This window comes from Bos grunniens, chromosome 3 (assembly GCF_055505025.1).
Source record: "Bos grunniens cultivar Pamir isolate PY7600 chromosome 3, Bosgru_T2T1.0, whole genome shotgun sequence".
Taxonomy (NCBI): domain Eukaryota; kingdom Metazoa; phylum Chordata; class Mammalia; order Artiodactyla; family Bovidae; genus Bos; species Bos grunniens.
In genome coordinates, this window is record NC_141167.1 from 109,884,191 (window position 1) to 109,904,794 (window position 20,604).

Genomic DNA, 20,604 nt, shown 5'->3' on the forward strand with positions numbered 1-20,604 from the left:
TTCTCCCTCTTCCCTACTGATGCATTACCAAGCCATTCATCTCCATAAGCAACCGCTTTTCCCGAAACTCGAGTCTTTGACTCCGGAGTCAGCATTTGTCCCAAGATATACATCACATCCTTCCAAGTGAGATCATAAAGCAGAGTAACACCTTTAAAAGCTCTAATATATTTTTCTGGGTCCTCTAAATAGTCTCCCAGATCCTCCTTGATTCTTTGTATTTCTTGATAAGAGAAAGGCTTATTAACTCTCATAGACTGATTATTTCTCCCAGTGGGTGTTTCATAAAGAGGCAACAGCTTGTGTGGCTCTTCCTCAGTCTCTCTGGCTGCTCTGCGCATATGATCCCAGGGATAGATTGGGGAAACCTGTTTTTCCTCTTCTCTTTGTCTCCTGTCCTCCATCTCATCTCTTACTTCGATGGTCTGAGTTTCTACTGAAAGCAGAGTAGTCTGAGGTCGTACTGAGACAGGAGTTGTTTGGACCTCCATGTGGGCAGTTTGAATCCCAGTTTGGAGTCCCAGGTATGGGGGCAAAGTAAGAGGACAGGAAGGAGCTGAAAGTTTCACGCCCAAATCTATACCCTTAGGACATAAGTCTGGCATATTTCACAGACAGAAAAAGGGCAACACATATGCTACTTCTACCCATTTCCCTTGTTCCTTACAGAACCGCTCTAATTGTAGAACAGTATTATATTTAAGAGACCCTCCAACTGGCCACCATTTCCCATCCTCCAGTGGATACCGTGGCCATGCAGTATCACATAGGAAGACCAGGTGTGTCTTCTTTAAGCCCTGGAGATCAAATCTACCCGTTTTTCAGGATACAGTTCAAAGGAGTGAGGCTGGAATTGTTAGCTCCCATCTGTAAGAGAGAAAAAAAGCGACCAAGGCCATTTTTCTACCGGAGGCATCCCTCCCTGCTCTAGATGGGAGTGTAGACAGACGTTACACCAAAATCTTTTCCTTCCTGGTTGGACTTAGTCTGCCCCTTACCAACGCAGGCACCGTACTCGTCCCTCCCGGTTCTACCATCGAGATGGGGTGGGGATGTACCAGGGGTAGACTTGGTAGCATCCCTACTTGACGTCCAGCTCTTCACCTTTAACCTTGCTTGCCTCTGATGTCACCCAGGGTGAATCAGAGTAACCTTCTGGAATGCCTCCCAAGCTAAGACCGCTGTGGGAAACATTTGTCACCTGAGTGCCTGTGCACGACCCTGTATTTCCTGATCACAATAAGACCGAAGTGAACAGTATTTCCTGATCACAATAAGACCGAAGTGAACATAAAACTGAGATGTTCTTTCCAAGCATCACCACACCAGTATAACAGCCTCCTCTGATCCACTAAGAGCCGGTGTTACCAAAGAAAAAAACCCATTGCAGTCCCAATCTGAGTAACCTTTAACCTCAGAGATGTTCTTGGAGCTAGAGCTCCATCCAGGTTCCGAACTTTCGATTCCTAGGAAGGCTAGGCGCTTTCTTGACTACCAATCCAAGTCTTGGACCTAAGCCACAGTACATAGTAACAGTATAGATCACAAGTCCCTTGAAAGTCTATGATCTGATAGATTAGGTTAGTACTTCTAATTCCCAAGGAGTTATGAAATGGTCAAAGAGACCGAAAAGTTTGACCGAGAAAGGAGAGTTCGGTCCACACGCTTTGCCCATTTCTGGTCGGTTCCTGAAGGAGACATTGGGTGCCTCTTGGCATTGGCAGGTCAGTATAACGCCCCGACAGGTTTCTGCCATAAGCCGTATGAGATCACTGTGGAACCGCAGAGCAGGGCTCCTTACTTGCTTCAAGCAGGGCATGCCATTCATTCACACAAGCACACGGTAGAGTTAGTAAAGCACAGCAGAAAACGTGTTCACTAAGAGAACAAAGAACTAAAGCTCCAAGCATCCTTACCTTGTCTTGAAGGATCCCGGACGAGCCCCCAAGATGAAAGGTTGTTGTTGAATCACGCGAATACACTGGGATTCTTGGCTCCCGGAGGAGAAGAATTCAATCCGGGGCCAGAGACGAGGCTTGATCGCTCAGAGCTTTTGTGTAATAAAGTTTTATTAAAGTTTAAAGGAGATAGAGAAAGCTTCTGACATAGGCATCAGAAGGGGGCAGAAAGAGTACCCGCTTGCTAGTGTTAACAACGAAGTTATATAATCCAAAGAATGTCTGGAGGTTGTAAAGACCTCATCAGACCTACTCCCATAATTTACATTTTAAGATAACAGAAGGTTGAATCCAAAGACTGTCCTTAGGCAGGATACATTATTGTTATATAATCCTAAGGAGTGTGGAGAAAGAAAAAAAGTTTGTCCTTTCTTCCTCCTTGAGAATTCCAGACCCCTCTCTCCTTGGGGACCCCTAGACTCCCTATCAACCTGCCTAGGAACTGACTCTCTCATTCCCTTCCCCTCAAAAAGAAGATGTCCTGGTCTAAAATACTCTTTTCTGTTGATAAATAGCTCACCTGACCTGCCCTTTTTATAAAAACCTTCCATTCTATGCTGTTTCTCTGAGTGCCTTTGTAGTTGCTAGATGGGATGTTGTCCAATTCAAGAATCATTGAATAAAGCCAGAAGATCTTCAAATTTACTCAGTTAAAACTCCCCCCCCCACCACCCCCCACACACATAGGCTATATATGTAACACCTCAGGACAATCTCTGAAGTCAAGATCCTGTTGGGTAAACAAAACAGTTAAGGGTCACCATTTTGGAAAATGTTGTTTCAAGAATGCTTTTTGTGTGTGTTTTTTTTTTTTTTTTTTTTTGTCTAGAGTTTATATATTATAATAAGTCTCAACACAGCAAGATTTATAATTCTTGTTTCAGTGTTTTATACCCTAAGGGATCTAAAAAGTCTTTGAATAAGGTTATTGCATTGTGTAACATGATTCACAAGTGTAACAGATGCTTGTCCTCAGGCAGGTGCTACGTGATTGTTTGATGAGTGACTATATGTCAATGCAGGTCAAACAGAGGAGGGTTTTCTTTATGCTGCAATGCTCCTGTGATCTCTGTGATGGCTACTGGCTACTCCCTAAGAATAATGAAGAATATGTGTCAGTTTATACTGTTTCTCAGGGAAATCATAGGGGATCCTGAAAAAGCTAATAAAGCAATGAGTGAGAACTCAGAGGCGTGAATGAGGTAGGTGGGAGTGAGAAAGGGGGAGAGAATATTTGAGGAAATATTAAAAAAAAATGCAAGAGAAAGACAGAGTAACAGAAAAGAGCAGTGGCATGAGAATTTTAAGCAGGTTGCTGGGAAGACATTTAGTTTCATGCTTTTATTTCAAGGTTGAAAAAGTCCTTACTGGTACATTCATTTTTAAATACCACATAAGACTTGGTCCATAACAGTTAGATTGGGGAAGATGAACAGGATGGAAGCTGGTGACAAGGAGAGAACTTGGAAGCCAGAGAAGAGAGTCAGAACTGGAAGAGAAATGAGCATTTGGGTAGGCGGTCTTGGGATTAGGGAAGGAGCAGATTTTTTTTTTTTTTTTTTCTTCAGACAGTGAATAAAGGGAAGGTTCATTGGTAAGAGCAGGAAGTCAGAGTAGTGGTGTTGTGTGGTAGGTTTGCTTAGAACAGAAATCAAAGACCAACTTTTCTGAGAGAAAAAAAAAAAAAAACATCTGCAAATGAGATGCTGTTTCTGCAACTTCCATTGGCTCCTGGTTCTCCTCGTGGGTGGAGACAATGAAGAGAATAAGAACTCTGTTCCAGAAGCTGGGTATATGTGTGTGTGTGTGTGTGTGTGTGTGTGTGTGCGTGCGCACGCACGTGCATACCTATGTGTATGGGGTGGTTTCCCAAACCAGAAGATTGAGAATATCAGCCTAGTTTCATTCTGAGCATCCCTGACGCAGACCCCTGTGCTCTCATAGCACATAGGGCCCTGGGGCAGGCATGTGTCTGCTGAGATATCTTGCCTTTCATCTAGATTCTGAGTTTCCTTTCTTTGGCACCTTTCATTCTCCAGTCTCTCCTTCTCAATGCCCCTCCTCATTGTCTTTGTTCTTTTACCACAGACTTTCAGGAGCCCGTTTCCTTCGAAGTCATCTGTATCTTATCCTTTTACAACAGTTCTTGGGTGCAAAGTCTGGGCTCAGGCTGGTTGGGTGAGTTGCAGACTCATGGCTGGAAGAGCAACCCTGGCACTATTATTTACCTGTGGCCTTGGTCCAAGGGCAACTTCAGCAATGAGGAGTTGATGGAACTGCAAAGTTTTTCTCACATGAGCTTCATTAGATTTGTTCAGGCATTTTACAGCCATGCCAGGAAATGGCAATTTGAATGTAAGTTCATTTTCCTTAACAGGGATTGGGGATATGGTAGGGGGTGTGTGGGTTTTACTGAGTTTATTTCTCTAAGAAACAGCCTCCAATCAATTCTGGAACTTAACTCTCCAAACCATAGCATTGCAATTGTATCCTTTTGGCAAGAGGGTATAATCCAGACCCTGATTTCACAGAAGGTTCAAGACTTCTGCTATTTACAGACTCCTCTCTCATTGACTGCAGGCTTGTGCTTTATTATCTTGCATTTTGGTCACTTGCAAGAGCCCCTTTCCCCAGTTTCCAACTAGGCATCTATGTCTATATATTCATTGTTATCTATATATTCAGTGTTATCTATTGTATTTCATTCATCCTGGGTTATTTTAACCCCCACTTTCTCACATTAAGTCCTTCCTTATTCTCTTGCTCATATAATTTACACTGCCTTCTTTAAATATTTTACCCTCCTCCTTATGTCATCCATCTCTTCCTATATTCCTAATTGCCAATAATTCCCCTTTCTCTGAATATCTGATGAAACCAATCTTGCTCCATTTCCTCAAATCATCTGAAATTCTCCCTTCTGTTTCCATCTTCCTTTTATCTTTTTTATGCGCTCTTTTCTCTAATTTTTTTGCCAGATCCCTTTGAGGTACAGATAGCAAAAGGCTGTGAGCTGCAGGCTGGGGAAGCCCCAGTAGGCTTTATGAGAGTTGCTTATCAAGGATCAGACTTCTTGAGCTTTCAGAACAAGTCATGGGTGTCCTCTCCAGAGGGTGGAAGGAGGGCTCAGGTCCTCAGAAGACTATTCAATTTGTTCCAAGGAACCCAGTTAATAATACACAAGCTCCTCAGTGATACCTGCCCACATTTCCTCTTGGGTCTTCTTGATGCCAGGAAGGCATATCTCCAGAGACAAGGTTAGTCCCACACCCTTTTCCATTAATATTTTGTTCTAAAATCATACCTTTTCATTTCCTAACAAGGAACTAAGAGGGGGAGGGGATAATGGGTGACAATCCTAGATATGGGAAAGTGAAAGTTGCTCACTTGTATTTGATTCTTTGCAACCCCATGGTCTATTACAGTCCATGGAATTCTCCAGGCCAGAATATTGGAGTGGGTAGCCTTTCCCCTTCTCCAGGGGATTTTCCCAACCCAGGGATCGAACCAAGGTCTCCTGCATTGCAGGTGGATTCTTTACCAGCTGAGCCACAAAGGAAGCCCAAGAATTCTGGAGTGGGTAGCCTATCCCTTCTCCAGAGGATCTTTCTGATCCAGGAATCAGGCCAGGGTCAATGTGGGAAAGTGTGTCTATCTAAATTGATGTGAAAATCTGAACTTCTGGGTCTGCATTAGAGTCCTCATCTGACTATCTTCCCTGTCCTCTGCAGTACGACCAGAGGCCTGGCTCTCCCTCGGCCCCAGTCCTGGCCCTGGACAACTGACGCTGGTTTGTCACATCTCTGGCTTCTACCCAAAGCCTATTTGGGTGATGTGGATGCGGGGTGAGCAGGAGCAACAGGGCACTCAGAGAAGTGACATCTTACCTAACGCTGATGGGACATCGTATCTTCGGGTTTCCTTGGATGTGGAAGCCAGTGAGGCATCTGGCCTGAGTTGCCGGGTGAGGCACAGCAGTCTAGGAGGCCAGCACATCATCCTCTACTGGGGTGAGGAAAAACTGGAGCCCCGCTGGGATGGGAATAGGTGGTCCTTAAGCAGACTAAGAGAGCCAAGTGAAAAATTGGGGATTCTAGGGACTCCAGACCCAAAAGGAATACAAATAAAATAAAAAATATAGGAGTTGAAAATGAGAACCCTAGAGACATAGGGAAACTTGAGGTTAGATGAAGGAGGGATGAGAGAAGAAATAGGGAAGAATGAGAGGGTGAGGTGACACTCCAGTAACAAAGGAAGAGCACAGAAATGCAGTAAAACAGTGGGTGGGTTTTGAGGACATCTGTGTGTGTCCTGTCCACAGATCATCACAGCTCTGTGGGCTGGATTGCTTTGGCAGTGAGTGTGACCTTGGTGCTCATGGCAGGTCTTGCATTTTGGCTTTGGAAGCACTGATGAGTTCTTTGTGTGCATCCTTCCTGCCCTTTTTCAAGTGTCCACTTGTCTGTCCATCCTTTTTCTTCTCTCTCTCATCAGTTTTCCTCTTCCCAGCTTTCTTCCTTCTTAGCAGTCATTTCTTACCTCCACTCCATCTTTGTTCTCATTAGGACACACCATGAATCCCCAAGCTCTATTCTTCCTTTGTAATGAGATCCCAGCTGCCCAGGAACTCAGGACACATCTAAACAGACTTAGGTGATGATGGCCTTTCCACTCTCCTTACAGAGAGTTTTTAATTGTTGTGATTTTCTGCTTAATGATCAGCTGTCAATGAAGCTAAATGCATTTTTGTGGTATTTGTCATTCTAACCTGTGTTTGGGATTTTAAATTCTGAATGGAATATGGTCCTAGGATCCTTCACGTATTCAAATGTGAGTGCATCATCAGGCTTATTTCAGATGTTACTTCCTCCAGAGGATCTTCCCTCATTCACAAGTGGAAGTTGTCTCTGCCTCGTCTGAACTGCCATTGTAATTTAACTGAACTTTTAAAAATCCTCCTCACTTTAGACCCTTTGTTGTAGCTGTTTATTTCCCCTTTCCCTTCTATTTTATAAGCTTCTTGAGAAAAAAGTCCATGTCTTTTTACTATTTGTATCTATGGCAAAATGTCTTATCTGTATGTAGTATGTTGTAAGTAAAAATCTGGGCTGAATTTATTCTGAATTTATGATCTTAAAAACATTTTTTTTCTTCCTGTCATCTTTGTAGTAGTTGATACATCTGATGCTCTTCTGGTTAAAGGTCTTTTCACTTGGCTAAGGGACTGCACTTAGTGATCTTAGTTTTTAGTCATTTCTCTGAGCTCTTGAGGAGAAACAGTTTTATATTTGACCATTCTTATTTTTTAACTCTAGAGATTAATTTGGATGAAAATATTTCTTTATATTGAGAGCCAATTGTACTGCAAGTATATCAAACCAGTCAATCCTAAAGGAAATCCATCCTGAATGTCCATTGGAAGGACTGATGCTGAAGCTGAAGCGACAATACTTTGGCCACCTGAGGTGAAGAGTGTACTCATTGGAAAATACCTTGATCCTGGGAAAGATTGAGTGTAGGAAGAGAAGGTGATGACAGAGGATGGAAATGGATGGATGGCATCACTGAGTCAATGAACATGAGTTTGAACAATTGTGAGATAGGGAAGGACAGGGAAGCCTGGGCGTGCTGCAGTCCATGGGGTCGCAAAGAATTAAACATGAGAGCGATTGAACAAATCGATTTATAAATATTCTAAAAAAAAAAAAAGCAGAAGGCAGAATGTAGACTCATATTATTTAAAATATTTCAGTGATAAGGAACAGAGTTATCACCTTGTTAGACATATAGAATCTTGGACCTCAGCTGAGAATTCCTGAAACACAATTTGTATTTCAGCAAAACCAGCAGGGTTTATAAATGCATTAAAATTTGAGAAGCACTGATATTGGTGACATCCACAGCTGGGTATTGTTTTTGCTTTGGCTCCATCCCTTAATTCTTTCTGGAGTTATTTATCCACTGATCTCCAGTAGTACATTGGGCACCTACTGACCTGGGGAGTTCCTTTTTCAGTATCCTATCATTTTGCCTTTTCATACTGTTCATGGGGTTGCCAAGGGAAGAATACTGAAGTGCTTTGCCATTCCCTTCTCCAGTGGACCACATTCTATCACAACAGACTGGTTCCAAATAAGAAAAGGAGTACATCAAGAAAATACCCATAATACCAAAACTGTCACCCTGCTTATTTAACTTATATGAAGAGTACACCATGAGAAACGCTGGGTTGGAAGAAGAACAAACTGGAATCAAGATTGCTGGGAGAAATATCAATAACCTCAGATATGCAGACGACACCACCCTTATGGCATACAGTGAAGAGGAACTCAAAAGCCTCTTGATGAAAGTGAAAGAGGAGAGTGAAAATGTTGGCTTAAAGCTCAACATTCAGAAAACTAAGATCATGGCATCTGGTCCCATCACTTCATGGGAAATAGATGGGGAAACAGTGGAAACAGTGTCAGACTTTATTTTTTGGGGCTCCAAAATCATGGCAGATGGTGATTGCAGCCATGAAATTTAAAGACACTTACTCCTTGGAAGGAAAGTTATGACCAACCTAGATAGCATATTCAAAAGCTGAGACATTACTTTGCCAACAAAGGTCCGTCTAGTCAAGGTTATCATTTTTCCAGTGGTCATGTATGGATGTGAGAGTTGGACTGTGAAGAAAGCTGAGCGCCAAAGAATTGATGCTTTTGAACTGTGGTGTTGGAGAAGACTCTTGAGAGCCCCTTGGACTGCAGTCCATTCTGAAGAAGATCAGCCCTGGGATTTCTTTGGAAGGAATGATGCTGAAGCTGAAACTCCAGTACTTTGGCCACCTCATGTGAAGAGTTGACTCCTTGGAAAAGACTCTTTTGCTGGGAGGGATTGGGGGCAAGAAGAGAGTGGGACGACAGAGGATGAGATGGCTGGATGGCATCACTGACTCGATGGACGTGAGTCTGAGTGAACTCCGGGAGTTGGTGACGGACAGGGAGGCCTGGCGTGCTACGATTCATGGGGTCGCAAAGAGTCGGACACGACTGAATGACTGATCTGATCTGATCTGATCCACAGTAGTAGATATAATGGTCATTTGAGTTAAATTCTCCCATTCCAGTCCATTTTAGTTCTTTGATTCTCAAAATGTCGATATTTACCCTTGCCTTCTCCTGTTTGACCATTTCCAATTTGCCTTGATTCATGCATTCAAGGTTCATATGCAATATTGCTCTTTACAGCACTGGACTTTTCTTCCATTACCAGTCACATCCGCAACTGGGTATTATTTTTGCTTTGTCTCTGTCTTTTCATTCTTTTTGGAGTTATTTCTCCACTGATCTGCAGTAGCATATTGGGCACCTACCGACCTGGGGAATTCATCTTACAGTGTCCTATCTTTCTGCCTTTTCTTACTATTCATGGTGTCTTCCCTGGTGGCTCAGAGGGTAAAGCGTCTGCCTGAAATTTGGGAGACCCAGGTTGATCCCTTTGTTGGGAAGATCCCCTGGAGAAGGAAATGACAACCCCCTCCAGTACTCTTGCCTGGAAAATCCCACTGACAAAGAAGCCTGGTAGGCTACAGTTCGTGGGATTGCAAAGAGTCAGACACAACTGAGCGACTTCACTTTCACTTTCACTGTTCATGGGGTTCTCAAGGCAAGAATACTGAAATGGCTTGCCATTCCCTTCTCTAGTCAGCCACGTTTTGTCAGAACTCTCCACCATGACTCGTCCATCTTGGGTGGCCCTACATGGCACTTCCAGATATTCAAGCTGGTTTAGAAAAGGCAGAGGAACCAGATATCAAATTGCAAACATACACTGGATCATCAAAAATGCAAGAGAGTTCCAGAAAAACATTTACTTCTGTTTTGTTGACTGTGCCAAAGCATTTGACTGTGTGGATCACAACAAACTATGGAACATTCTTCAAGAGATGGGAATACCAGACCACCTGACCCGCCTCCTGAGAAATCTGTATGCAGGTCAAGAAGCAACAGTTAGAACTGAACATGGAACAGCAGATTGATTCCAAATCAGGAAGGGAGTCCGTCAAGGCTGTATATTGTCACCCTGCTTATTTAACTTATATGGAGAGTACATCATGAGAAATGCTGGACTGGATGAATCACAAGCTGGAATCAAGATGCCTGGGAGAAATATCAATAACCTCAGATAAGCAGATGACATCACCCTTATTGTAGAAAGCGAAGAAGAACTAAAGAGCCTCTTGATGAAAGTGAAAGAAGAGATAGAAAAAGTTGGCTTAAAACTCAATACTAAGAAAACTAAGATTATGGCATCTGGTCCCATCACTTCATGGGAAATAGATGGGGAAACAGTGGAAACAGTGACAGAATTTATTTTTCTGGGCTCCAAAATCACTGCAGATGGTGACTGCAGCCATGAAATTCAAAGATGCTTGCTCATTGGAAGGAAAAATATGACAAACCTAGACAGTCCATTAAAAAGCAAAGACATCACTTTGGTGACAAAGATCCATATAGTCAAAGATATGGTTTTTCCAGTAGTCGTGTAAGGATATGAGAGTTGGACCATAAAGAAGGCTGAGCACTGAAGAATTGATGATTTTGAACTGTGGTGCTGGAGAAGACTGTGAACTGTGGTGCAAGAGAAGGGCTCTTGAGAATCCCTTGGGCATCAAGGAGATCCAACCAGTCCATCCCAAATGAAATCAGTCCTGAATATTCACTGGAAGGACTGATGCTGAAGCTGAAGCTCCAATACTTTGGCCACCTGATGTGAAGAACAGACTCATTAGAAAAGACCCTGATGCTGGGAAAGTTTGAAGGTGGGAGCAGAAGCAGATGACGGAGGATGAGATGGTTGGATGGCATCACCAACTCAATGGACATAAGTTTGAGTACACTCTGGGAGTTGGTGATGGTTAGGGAAGGCTGGCATGCTGCAGTCCCTGGGATCACAAAGAGTCGGACATGACTGAGCGACTGAACTCAACTGAACTGAACACTGGAATCCAAGAATCACATGATAAAACAATGCTTTAGATTTGAAAATGACTCAGAAAGAAAGATGAGATTAGGTTTTAGGGTAGGGACTATGAAAAGATGGAGAAGAAGACCAAGAGTTGAGATAAAGGCTTAGTGGATAATGAAGGGGAGACACAGAAAAATGAGAGAGGAGGGAGAGGCAGAGTAGTGAAAGAGGAGAACACACTGGTCAGAAGGTGTAGGAGCATAGTAAGACACAAAATTGTTGGAGCCAGACGTGTTGCTTGGCATATTCAGTTCTTTTCACTTAATCATATTACAGATAAGAAAACTAAGATCAGAATGCTTATGATCGCTCCAATATACTACTATATCCAGCAAGTGTCTATCCAAGAGTTTATCTTGCTCTCAGTCCAAAGCTCCTTTTGAAGTGTGAAGTGACAGTCACTCAGTCGTGTCTGACTCTTTGCCACCCTGTGGACTGTAGCTGGCCAGGTTCCTCTGTCTATGGAATTCTCCAGGCAAGAATACTGGAGTAGGCAGCCATCCCCTTCTCCAGGGGATCTTCCTGACTCAGGGATCAAAATGGGGTCTCCTTCATTGAAAACAGATTCTTTACCATCTGAGCCACCAGGAGTGCAAAGTACTTGCCGTGAGGGGTGATAAGCAAACAGACCAGATGAATGAAGCCAGAAAAGTGAAGGGGAATCTTGAAGCAGAGTGGGAGGGAAAATGACGCCAGTAAAAGGCACATCATTGTAAGAGGCAGTAGATTTTTCTAGCAGGGAAGCTGAGATTTCTTTTGGTAGAGAGGAAATGTAGGATAAGCCTGTGAAATAGTGTAGGGAGGGGTGCTCACACCTGGGTCCTGAGGGGATGGAATTAAAGAGCTAGATTGTGTATGGAGGAGCACCAAGAGACAATTGTTAGAAAGGATATGAGATTGCTGGTGGCATAAGCACCAATGATTTAAGTCTTGACCAATGCATCAAGAAGGATCCTCAGGGAGGTCTGGTAACCCAGGGAAGAATACCAGACTCCCCTAAGATATCCAACCAACTTGATTTATAATCAAGGTGTCTCCCAGCATGCCCAGATTTCTCTTCTAGGTTTTGCTGGTCCAGGGAGCAGATCTCTTAGTTCTTTGCTTTCTTTTTTTCCCCTCTGGTCACAGTCATCTCACTCCTGCCCCCACCTTATCCCTTGAGTTTGGCTTCCAGTTCTGGTTTTTCTCAACTCCCCCATTTCTCAGTATTTCTCAGTCAGCTCCTGAGAAACCCCTATCCTTTCTCCTCCTTCAGAGCTGTCCCTCATCCAACATAGCTCAGTGTATGCTCAGGAGTGGAGCTCCCTGGGAAGCTGCAGGTCCACAGTGGGGCCACAACTCAAGTACTAGCTGCTTCCTGTTCCCTGATTAGGACCAACGTTGCCCACAAAAGCTGAGATGAAGAATCAGCAGCTCTGCCCCACTTCTCTCTCCAATCATCCTCCTGCTCCTCCCTCTCAGCTTCCTCTCCTTCCTCCTCCCATCCCACCCTCTGCCACTCTCCTCCTCTTTCTTCTTGTTCCTCTCTACTCCCCTCTTCTTCCTCTTCTGGGCTTCCTTCTCTCCTCCTCCATCTGTTATGTCCTTGGTCTCTCTGCCCTGCTCCCAACCTGTTGTTTCCAGCCTCCATTCCTCAGGTAGTTAACTCTTCTTCCTCTTCTTCCCACCCAAACTCAAACTGCCTCCTCCTTGCAGTTTGACCAGATATATCCCCAGACAAGATGGGTCTATTCAGGAAGAACAGAGAATTGCAATTTGGCATCTGCAATCATGGTGAGTCATGTGAAATCCTGAGAACCTCCACTTTGGGTTTCCTGACTTTATTTAATTGAGGTTTTTGTTTATTAATTTTTACATCATTAATAAGAGATTTACATCAGGGTCCTTTGTGTAAACATCATACTTATTAGCATGAACTTTAGTAAAAAAAAAAACAACCTAAAGTTTCTCATTTCATCAAGTAAGTTTTTTTGTTGTTGTTCAGTTGCTAAGTCGGGTCTGACTTTGGGACCAATGGGCTACAGCACACCAGGCTTCCTGTCCTTCATTATTTCCCAGAGTTTGCTCAAGCTCATGACTATTGAGTTGGTGATGCTACTTAACCATCTCATCCTCTGTCACCCTTTCTCCCTTTGCCTTCAATCTTTCCCAACATCAGGGTCTTTTCTAGTGAATCAGCCCTTTGCATCAGGTGGCCAAAGTCTTGGAGCTTCAACTTCAGCATCAGTCCATCAAATGAATATTCAGGGTTGATTTCCTTTAGGATTGACTGGTTTTGATCTCCTTGCTGTCCAAAGGACTCTCAGGAGTCTTTTCTAGCACCACAATTTGAAAGCACCGGTTCTTTGGTGCTCAACCTTCTATATGGTCCAACTCTCACACCTGTACATGATTACTGGAAAATCCATAGCTTTGACTCTACGGACCTTGATCAGCAAACTGATGTCTTTGTTTTTTAATATGCTGTCTAGGTTTGTTTTAACTTTTCTTTCAAGGAGCAAGCATCTTTTAATTTCATGGATGCATTCACCATCCACAGTGATTTTGGAGCCCAAGAAAGTAAAATCTGTCACTGCTTCTACTTTTTCTTCTTCTATTTGCCATGAAGTGATGGGCCCAGATGCCATGATTTTAGTTCTTGAATGTTGAGTTGTAAGCCAGCTTTTTCACTCTCTTCTTTCACCTTCCTCAAAAGGCTCTTTAGTTCCTCTTCATTTTCTGACATTAGGGTGGTGACATCTGCATATCTGAGGTTGTTGATATTTCTCCCAGAAATCTTGATTCCAGCTTGTGATTCATCTAGCCTGACATTTTGCATGAGGTACTCTGCATATAAGTTAAATAAACTGGGGGACAATATACAGCCTATGGTACTCCTTTCCTAATTTTGAACCAGTCAGCTGTTTCATGTAAGGTTCTCACTGTTGACCCACATATAAGTGGACCTTAAGAAGTGTTACTACAATGCTAGTGGAGGTGATAGAATTCCAGCTGAGTTATTAACTAAAAGAGGATGCTGTTGAAGTGCTGCACTCAATATGTCAGTAAATTTGAAAAACTCAGCAGTGGCCACAGGTCTGGAAAAGATGTTTTCATTACAGTTTCAAAGAAGGGCAGTTGAAAAAATGTTCAAACCTTGATTCAATATCTAACTTAATTGCAGTTTCGGCCTTCATGAGAAATGTAATCATAATCAACCATTTTGTAATTTTGAATTGGTACCAATGAGATAATCTTCCAGGTAGGCTCTCTCCACCTTCCAGAGGAAGAAGAGGCAATCTACATGATAAAATTCTTGCCATTCCCTTCCCCTCAAAAATATGTCCTGCCTTAAAATAACCCTTTCTTTTCTTTTGAAAATTGTTCCTCTGCAAAACCTTTCTTCCTATAAAAACCCTCCGTTTTATACTGTTCCTTTGTGTACCCTTCCAGCTGCTAGAAAGAATGCTGCCCAATTCATGAATCATCGAATAAAGTCCATTAGATCTTCAAATTTACTCAGTGAAAACAATTTTTTAAACAGGCTATAGATCAAATACCTCAAGGCGACCTCTGAAGACAAGATCCTGTGGGGTAAACAAAAGAGTTAAGGGCCAGCATTTTGGCAAATGTTTCAAGGAGGCTTTTTTTTTTTTTTTTCCCTTTGTTGTTGTTTGTTTAGAGTTTATACTTTATAGTAAGTCTCAGCACGCCAAGATTTACAATTCTTGTTTTAGATGTTTTTTCTCCCAAGGAATTTAAAACGTCCTTGAATAAAGTGGTTGTATTTTCAGCCACTACATAACACTACTCACAGGTGTAATAGACGTTTGGTTTAGGCAGATGTTAAGTGATTCTTTGGTGAGTGAATATATGTCCATATAGGTCAAATAGAGGAGGTTTTTCTTTACATGTTTCCATATTCCTGTGGTCTTTGTGATGGCTACTGGCTATTCCCTAAGAATAATGAAGAATATGTATCAGTTTATACTGTTTCCCAGAGAACTCATAGGGGATTCTGAAAAAGCTAATAAAGGAACCAAGACAAGTCAGAGATATGAATGAGGTGGGGTGAAGGTGAGAAAGAGGAAGAGAATATTTGAGGAAATATTCAGAAAAGCAAGAGAAAGACTAACTGACGGAAAAGAGCAGAGGCATGAGAATATTAGATATGATGCTAAGAAGATGTTTAGTTGCATTATTTTATTGTACGAATGAGAAAAGAGGCCTTACAAATACATTGACTTTCCAACAAGATTTGGTCCATATCAGTTAAATTATAGAAAGGTGAGCAGAATGGATGTTGGTGACAAGGAGAGAAACTGGAATCCTGATAGGAGTATCAGAACTGGAAGGGAAATGAATATCTGAGTGTGTGGTCCAGGGCTTATGGAGGGAGCAAGCTTTCTTTTTTCAGTCAGTGACTAAAGGAAAGGTTTGCCTGTTGGCAGGAAGAGGAAGTCAGAATAGAGGTGTTTCGGGGTAGGTTTGTTTAGAACAGAAATCAAAGACCTACTTTTCTGTGAGAAAGGACATCTGCAAATGAGATGCTGTTTCTGCAACTTTCATTGTTCCTTACTCTCCTCCCAGGTGGTGACAATGAAGAGGGTAAGAGCTCTTATCCAGGAAGGTGCGTGTGTGTGTGTGTGCACGTGCGTGCATGCATGTGTGCCTGTGTAATGGTTTCCCCAAGCTGGAGATTGAGAGTTATCAGCCCCGTTCCATTCTAAGTATCCCTGACTCCAGGCCTCTGTGCTGTCTTGAAGGCTGCATATAACTAACTCTTGGGACCCTGGGGCAGCCAAATGTCCACTGAGATATCAATGGCTTGCCTTTTCTATTATATACCAAGTTTCCCCTCTTTGGTACCTTTCTTTCTCCATTCTCTCTCCTTCCCAATGTCCCTTCTCATTCTCTTTGTTCTTTTCCTACAGGCTTCCAGGAGCCAATCTCCTTCTAATACATTTGGATTTTATGATTTTACAACCATCCCTGGGTACAAAATCTGGGCTCAGCTTAGTTGGGTGACTTGCAGACTCACGGCTGGAAAAGCAGCTCTCACACAGTCATTTACCTTTGGCCTTGGTCTAAGGGCAACTTCAACAATGAGGAGTTAATGGAACTGCAAAGTGTATCTCACAGGAGATTCACTATAGTTTTGCAGGTATTTCACAACAATGCCAATCAGTGGCAACTTGAATGTAAGTTCAGTTCCCTCAGTGGGGATTGGGGATACAGTGCGAGGTGTGTGTGTGTCTGTGCATCTCTGAGTTTCTTATTTCTCTAATATACATCCTCCAATCAATTTCCACTCAGTTCTGAACCTTACCTCTCCCTACCATGGAACAGCAGTTGGGCAAGGTTCATAATCCAGACCCTGTCTTCCTATAATGTTCAAGACTTCTGCTACTTACTTATACATTTCCCTCTCATTGACTGCAGGCTTGTGGTTTATTATATTCCAACAGTGGTCACCTGTGACAGCCCCTTTCACTCGACTCTGACTAGATACCTTCAGTTTCCTCACTCTATGATGGACTCCTTAAAGTGTGACTTTCTTCCCCATTCAATCTCTTCAGCAATCTGTATTTACACACTCAATATAACCTATTGCATTCCACTCACTCTTGATTATTATACTCCCCACTGTCTCACTAAGTCCTTCCTTATTATGTTATTATCTATTATCTACATCCTTTATATTGCCTTCTTCAAACACTTCTCCTCATGCCATTCATCTCTTTCTCAATCTCCAACTACCACCAATTTCCTTTTCTTTGAACTTTTGTCAAGCCAATCTTGCTTCATTTCCTCAAATCTTCTAAACTTCTTCTTTCTGCTTCCAACATTTTTTGATTAACTTTTTCCTTTTAATGTCCTCTTTTCTCTGATTGGTAACTCCTCTTCCCTAGATCCCTTTGAAATACAGATAACAGAAGGCCGTGAGTTGCATGCTGGTGAAGCCTCAATAGACTTTGTGTAGTTTGCTTATCAAGGATCAGAACTGCTGAGCTTCCAGACAAGTCATGTTGGTCAGCAGACTATTCAGCTTTTACAGACACACCCAGGAAATACATAAGCTGCTGAATGACATCTGCCCGTGTTTCCTCTTGGGTCTTCTTGAGGCAGGAAAGGCATATTTCCAGAGATGAGGTCAGTCCTGCACCCTCTCTCCACAAATTTTTTGTTCTAAAATCACACCTTCTCATCTTCCCAACAAGGAGCCAAGTGGGGGAGGGGATAATGGGTGACGACTGCTAACGGTGGGAAAAGTATGTCCATCTAAAATGACATGAAGCTCTGAACCTCTGAGTCTGTACTAGAATCCTCATCTGACTATTTTCTCTGTCCTATGCAGTAAGACAAAAGGCCTGGCTCTCCCTTGGCCCCAGTCCTGGCCCTGGCCATCTGATGGTGGTTTGTCATGCCTCTGGCTTCTACCCAAAGCCCATTTGGGTGATGTGGATGCGGGGTGAGCAGGAGCAATAGGGCACTCAGAAAAGTGATGTCTTGGCTAAAGCTGATGGGACGTGGTATCTTCGGGTTTCCTTGGATGTGGAAGCCAGTGAGGCATCTGGCCTGAGTTGCCGGGTGAGGCACAGCAGTCTAGGAGGCCAGGACATCATCCTCTACTGGGGCGAGGAGGAACTGGAGCCCCGCTGGGATGGGAATAGGTGGTCCTCAAGCAGAGAAGGAGAGCTAGATGAAAAATTGGGGGATTCTAGGGACTTCAGACCCAAAAGGAATAAAAATAAGAAATACGGGAGTTGAAAATGAGAGCCCCATAGATATAGGAAGGAGGTTAGATGGAGTCATCTCTGATGAGGGATAGGAGAGGAAATAGGGAAGAAGGAGATCGTTGAGGCAGATACTTGAATAACAAATGAAGAGCACAGAAATGCAGTAAAACAGTGGGTCGGTTTGAGAGGACACCCTTGTGTGCACATCCATCCGCAGATCATCACTGCTCTGTGGGTTGGATCATTTTGACAGTGATTGTGCCCTTGGTACTCCTAACAGGTCTTGTATTTTGGCTTAGGAAGCACTGGTGAGTTTTTGTGTCCGTTTTTCCTACCCTTTCCCTCAGTCTCCACTTGCTTGCCCATCTTTTTTTTCTCTCTCTTTTCTCAGTTTTCCTCTTCTCAGCCCCTTTCTTCTTATCTATCAGCCCCTTCCTTCTCACCTCCATCCCATGTAGAATGACTTCCATCTCTATGCTCATCAGGACACACTGTGAACCCCCAAGCACTCTTCTCCCTTTGGAAAGAGATCCCAGCAGCTCAAGAGCTCAGGACACATGTAGACATAGGACAGTGATGATGACCTTTCCACTCTCCTTGTATACCTGTTTTGGTTGTTGTTTATTTCTACCTAATGATTGATATAAGTTAAATGTAATTTTGCAGAATTATTTTTCTATCCTGTGTCATATGGCTTTAAAATTCATAATTTAAATTCTGAATGGAATTAAGCCCAAGGGCCCTTCATGTATTTAGATGTGAATAGACCATCATGCTTATTTCAGATATCACTTCCTGAAGAAGACCTTCCCTGATTCACAAGTGGGAGCTGTCTCTGCTTCATCTAAAGTGCTATCACAATTTAATTGGATTTTGCTAAATCTTCTCCCCATTTTAGACCTTTTGTTGTGGCTATTTAAGTTCCTTTTCCCTTTTAATTTTTAAGCTTTTTGAGAGTAACATCCACGTCTTTTTACTATTTGTATCCCTGTCAAATTGTCTTACCTGCATGCACTATGCTCTCAGTAAAAGTCTGTGTTAAGTTTGCAACAAATTTATATTCTTCTAAAACTCTTTTACTTTCTGCCATCTTTGTTGTGTTGAGACATCTGATGCTTGTCTGGTTAGAAGTCTCACTTTGGCAAGAAATTTTGCACTTTCCTAGTTATTTAGTGATTTCTTTGAGTCAAAACAGATGCAATTTTCCATTGACAGCTCTTTTAAAAAAAATTTTGTTTTACTGAAGTATAGTTGATTTCCAATGTTGTGTGAATTTCTGCTCTAGAGCGGTGTGATTTAGTTATATATATACACATATATATATACATATATAAAAGAATATTAGAAGAAATATATTTCATATTACATATATTTTATTTATTTATAATATATTAATTATTATATATCACTTAATTAATATATATTAATATATATTTCATATTCTTTTCCATCATGGTTTATCACATGGAATCGTGGTCTATTGAATACAGCTTATATCATTATATCACTTATATCATGGTTTATTGAATATAGTTCCCTGTGATATGCAACAAGACCTTGTTTATCCATTCTATAAACAGTGGTTTGCATTTGCTAACCCCAAAATCTCAGTCCATCCCTCACTACTCTGTCTCCCCCTTGCCAATCACAAATCTATTCTGTATGCTTTAGAGTCTGTTCCTATTTTGTAGATAAATTCATTTGTGTCATAGTTTAGATTCCACACATAAGAGATATCACATCGTATTTCTATTTCTCTTTCTGACTTACTTAACTCAGTATGATAAGCTGTAGGTCCATCCATGTTGCTGCAAATTGCATTATTTCATTCTCTTTTTGTGGTTGAGTAGTGTTTCATTATATACATGTACCACATCTTTATTCATTCATCTGTTGATGGACATTTATGTTGTTTTCATATCTTGGCTATTGTAGGTAGTGCTACTCTGAACATAGAGGTGCATGTGTCTTTCTGGATTAGAGTTTTGTCTGGGTACATGCCCAGGAGTTGGACTGCCAAATCATGCTACTGCTAAGTCACATCAGTTGTGTCTGACTTTGTGCGACCCCACAGACAGCAGCCCACCAGGCTTCTCTATCCCTGGGATTCTCCAGGCAAGAATACTGGAGTGGGTTGCCATTTCTTTCTCCATTGTCTGGAAGGTAATCAAAGGTAATTAAACCCAGAAGCAAGCTGAGAAAAAAGAAAAAAACAAAACAAAACAAAACAACAACAACAAAAAACCCACAAACCCTAAAAACCCCAGAACTACATCAATCATAAGACAGCTCTAATTTTAATTTTTGATGAACCTTCAGACTTTCCTCTGACCATTCTTATTATCTAACTCTGGAAGCCTATTGGTGTGAAAATTTTGCCCCAAGTGTTTAAACAGAAAGAAGAAGGTGGAATGTAGGCTCTAATTATTCAGGGTGGCTTAGGGACAGGTAGCAGAACTTGTTAGAAATATCAAGCCTTTCAATTCTGGTTTCCTCAGTGTGTATGCCCAGCAGTGGGATTGCTGGGTCATAAGGCAGTTCTATTTCCAGTTTTTTAAGGAATCTCCACACTGTTCTCCATAGTGGCGGTACTAGTTTGCATTCCCCCCAACAGTGTAAGAGGGTTCCCTTTTCTCCACACCCTCTCCAGTATTTATTGCTTGTAGACTTTTGTATCACAGCAAAACCAATACAATATTGTAAAGTTTAAAAAAAAAAAAAGAAATTTAAAAAAAAGAAAAAAAAAAAAAAAAAAGAAATATCAAGCCTTGAGTCAATGGACTTCATCTAGTAGGTCTACAGGTGTAAAGTAGAAAGTTTCCAAAGAGGAACAAAAAGAAGACAAATCTACATTTGGAACACTGGCATCAATGGCAGACACTCCCAGAAAGATCCATCTGACAAAGCAGAATGGTCAT

At 42.1% G+C, this 20,604-nt stretch overlaps 2 pseudogenes; both read left to right on the top strand.

Annotated features, from left to right (window-relative positions):
• The first annotated feature begins 3,661 nt into the window (after positions 1–3,661).
• LOC147376760 (T-cell surface glycoprotein CD1a-like) lies at positions 3,662–6,459 on the top strand (annotated as a pseudogene).
• A 9,034-nt stretch (positions 6,460–15,493) lies between these two features.
• LOC147376761 (T-cell surface glycoprotein CD1a-like) lies at positions 15,494–20,103 on the top strand (annotated as a pseudogene).
• Positions 20,104–20,604: the final 501 nt, after the last annotated feature.